Source organism: Oryzias latipes, chromosome 23 (assembly GCF_053564925.1).
Source record: "Oryzias latipes strain Hd-rR chromosome 23, Olatipes_Hd-rR_3.1".
NCBI lineage: Eukaryota > Metazoa > Chordata > Actinopteri > Beloniformes > Adrianichthyidae > Oryzias > Oryzias latipes.
In genome coordinates, this window is record NC_136259.1 from 4,530,001 (window position 1) to 4,534,349 (window position 4,349).

The window sequence follows — 4,349 nt, forward strand, 5'->3', positions numbered from 1 at the left end:
AGCGGAAGAGGCAGCCTTCCCTAGCTGGTGGAGCATCTCTCCTCTGCTGCTGATGCTGCAGGGGGGAAGCCACAGCAGGGTCTCTCCTTGGCAGGAAAGAGGAGCTTCGCTTGGGCCTGGGCTACAGCCTCTTCCTGGGGAAGCAGCGGAAGAGGCAGCCTTCCCTAGCTGGTGGAGCATCTCTCCTCTGCTGCTGCTGCTGCTGCTGCTGCTGCTGATGCTGCAGGTGGGCAGCCACAGCAGGGTCTCTCCTTGGCAGGAAAGAGGAGCTTCTCTTCGGCCTGGGCTTCTGCCTCTTCCTGGGGAAGCAGCGGAAGAGGCTGCCTTCCCCAGCTGGAGGAGCATCTCTCCTCTGCTGCTGATGCTGCAGGTGGGCAGCCACAGCAGGGTCCCTCCTTGGCAGGACAGAGGAGCTTCGCTTGGGCCTGGGCTACAGCCTCTTCCTGGGGAAGCAGCGGTAGAGGCCGCCTTTCCCTAGCTGGTGGAGCATCTCTCCTCTGCTGCTGATGCTGCAGGGGGGAAGCCACAGCAGGGTCTCTCCTTGGCAGGAAAGAGGAGCTTCGCTCGGGCCTGGGCTACAGCCTCTTCCTGGGGAAGCAGCGGAAGAGGCAGCCTTCCCCAGCTGGAGGAGCATCTCTCCTCTGCTGCTGCTGCTGATGCTGCTGCAGGTGGGCAGCCACAGCAGGGTCTCTCCTTGGCAGGAAAGAGGAGCTTCGCTTGGGCCTGGGCTACAGCCTCTTCCTGGGGAAGCAGCGGTAGAGGCCGCCTTTCCCTAGCTGGTGGAGCATCTCTCCTCTGCTGCTGATGCTGCAGGGGGGAAGCCACAGCAGGGTCTCTCCTTGGCAGGACAGAGGAGCTTCGCTTGGGCCTGGGCTACAGCCTCTTCCTGGGGAAGCAGCGGAAGAGGCAGCCTTCCCCAGCTGGAGGAGCATCTCTCCTCTGCTGCTGCTGCTGCTGCTGATGCTGCAGGTGGGCAGCCACAGCAGGGTCTCTCCTTGGCAGGAAAGAGGAGCTTCGCTTGGGCCTGGGCTACAGCCTCTTCCTGGGGAAGCAGCGGAAGAGGCAGCCTTCCCTAGCTGGTGGAGCATCTCTCCTCTGCTGCTGATGCTGCAGGGGGGAAGCCACAGCAGGGTCTCTCCTTGGCAGGACAGAGGAGCTTCGCTTGGGCCTGGGCTACAGCCTCTTCCTGGGGAAGCAGCGGTAGAGGCCGCCTTTCCCTAGCTGGTGGAGCATCTCTCCTCTGCTGCTGATGCTGCAGGGGGGAAGCCACAGCAGGGTCTCTCCTTGGCAGGAAAGAGGAGCTTCGCTTGGGCCTGGGCTACAGCCTCTTCCTGGGGAAGCAGCGGAAGAGGCTGCCTTCCCCAGCTGGAGGAGCATCTCTCCTCTGCTGCTGCTGCTGATGCTGCTGCAGGTGGGCAGCCACAGCAGGGTCTCTCCTTGGCAGGAAAGAGGAGCTTCGCTTGGGCCTGGGCTACAGCCTCTTCCTGGGGAAGCAGCGGAAGAGGCAGCCTTCCCTAGCTGGTGGAGCATCTCTCCTCTGCTGCTGATGCTGCAGGGGGGAAGCCACAGCAGGGTCTCTCCTTGGCAGGACAGAGGAGCTTCGCTTGGGCCTGGGCTTCTGCCTCTTCCTGGGGAAGCAGCGGTAGAGGCCGCCTTTCCCTAGCTGGTGGAGCATCTCTCCTCTGCTGCTGCTGCTGCTGCTGCTGCTGCTGATGCTGCAGGTGGGCAGCCACAGCAGGGTCTCTCCTTGGCAGGAAAGAGGAGCTTCTCTTCGGCCTGGGCTTCTGCCTCTTCCTGGGGAAGCAGCGGAAGAGGCTGCCTTCCCCAGCTGGAGGAGCATCTCTCCTCTGCTGCTGATGCTGCAGGTGGGCAGCCACAGCAGGGTCCCTCCTTGGCAGGACAGAGGAGCTTCGCTTGGGCCTGGGCTACAGCCTCTTCCTGGGGAAGCAGCGGTAGAGGCCGCCTTTCCCTAGCTGGTGGAGCATCTCTCCTCTGCTGCTGATGCTGCAGGGGGGAAGCCACAGCAGGGTCTCTCCTTGGCAGGAAAGAGGAGCTTCGCTCGGGCCTGGGCTACAGCCTCTTCCTGGGGAAGCAGCGGAAGAGGCAGCCTTCCCCAGCTGGAGGAGCATCTCTCCTCTGCTGCTGCTGCTGATGCTGCTGCAGGTGGGCAGCCACAGCAGGGTCTCTCCTTGGCAGGAAAGAGGAGCTTCGCTTGGGCCTGGGCTACAGCCTCTTCCTGGGGAAGCAGCGGTAGAGGCCGCCTTTCCCTAGCTGGTGGAGCATCTCTCCTCTGCTGCTGATGCTGCAGGGGGGAAGCCACAGCAGGGTCTCTCCTTGGCAGGAAAGAGGAGCTTCGCTTGGGCCTGGGCTACAGCCTCTTCCTGGGGAAGCAGCGGAAGAGGCAGCCTTCCCCAGCTGGAGGAGCATCTCTCCTCTGCTGCTGATGCTGATGCTGCTGCAGGTGGGCAGCCACAGCAGGGTCTCTCCTTGGCAGGAAAGAGGAGCTTCGCTTGGGCCTGGGCTACAGCCTCTTCCTGGGGAAGCAGCGGTAGAGGCCGCCTTTCCCTAGCTGGTGGAGCATCTCTCCTCTGCTGCTGATGCTGCAGGGGGGAAGCCACAGCAGGGTCTCTCCTTGGCAGGACAGAGGAGCTTCGCTTGGGCCTGACCCCGGCCACTCATCCGAGGATTCTCTTTCCTTCAGAACGGATGGATGGGGCTCCGAGCACCACCAACACCAGCTCTGCACTGCTGGAGGCCAGGAGTCGACAGGACCTCCATGAGGACCAGGCTGATGCCGGGCCCAGGGCTCCAGCCCTCTACTCTACGCCCAAACAGTCGTGGGCTGAGGTGACACGTCGCGGCCGGAGGATCTGTGGACCCGAACCCGACACAGCCAGTTCGGGGAACCTAGCGCTGACCAACCGCTTTGCCCCGCTGGCTGAAGACCTCACTGCGGCGTCAGCGACCCGAGTGGGCTCACCGGGACCGACATCGGGCAGAACGCCTACCGTGGCATCCGGCTCTGCTGCTGGTCCCAGCCAGGCGACGACTCCCGCTACCACCTCTACGGATCCAACGGCATCTGCTACTTCGGTGCCCGCTTTGCTGGAGCCTGGCCGGCTCGCCCTTCTTCCCGGAGCCGCGGCACTGGCCCAGCCGCCCGGATCCTCTGCTGTTCCGCTGGCCCCTGCCACGAGAAGGAAACGCCGCCGTCTGCTGAAAGACGCGGTGGCCCGACGCTCAGGCGAGCTTCCCCGGGGCTCGCGCGCCGCAGCCTGCATCTCACCAGCTTCAGGGGATCCACTCTCCACAGAAAAACCAGGTCTTCACGCTGGAGTACTGTCTGCCCGGAAACATCACTATGGAGCTCCCATTTCTCCACCTGAGCCCGCTGGAGCGGAGGCCGCTGCTCATCACCCCGCTGCTGTTGCGGGGAGACCCGCTGGAAGACCCGGACCTGTGCAGCAGCCCGTGCTCATCGTGGGAGACTCCGTTGTCCGGCATGTCCGGGTCAGAAGGTGCCACACACACTCTCTCTCTGGAGCTGTCGTCAATGAGATTAAAAACTCTGCCCACCAACTCTCTGTGAAACACCCCTCTGCGGAGACTTTCATCATACATGCAGGCACCAACAACCTGAAACTGCATCAATCAGAGACTCTGAAAATGGACTTCATCCATCTGATTCATACCATCCAACAGTTAAACATACACTGTATCGTATCTGGACCACTGCCTGCACCCCGTTATGGAGACATCATGTTCTCACGCGTCCGTCAGCTTCACATTTGGTTAAAAACGTACTGTCATGCCATAAGCATTCCATACGTTGATAATTTCACAACCTTTTACAATAGACCATACCTCTTTAAATCAGATGGTTTACACCCCAACAATAGTGGTTCCCGTCTTCTCAGCATGAACATTGATCTCACCCTCCGTTCTTTCAAAACCATTCCCAGCTGACGGTTGAACCAGGACACCCACACCCCTGATACATCATTCTCTGCCATTCAGCATCACATACCAGTCCGCATCACCAATAGACATCCAAATCATTTGCATTCATATCCACGTGCCTCGCGTGTTTGTTGTCTCCGACCAATTCACACATCAGTCACAAAACCCATGACATGCACACATCAGATTTTACCCACAACCATGAAGATGGCTCTTTTAAATGTCAGATCCCTTTTAAATAAGTATTTTGTCATTAATGATTTGATTTAGACCATGATTTAACCTGTTTGTTTTTAACTGAAACCTGGCTTGGCACTGATGCACCAGCTATTCTCACTGAGGCTTCTCCACCTAATTTTAACTTCTTATTTTCAATCAGGGGAGGAAAG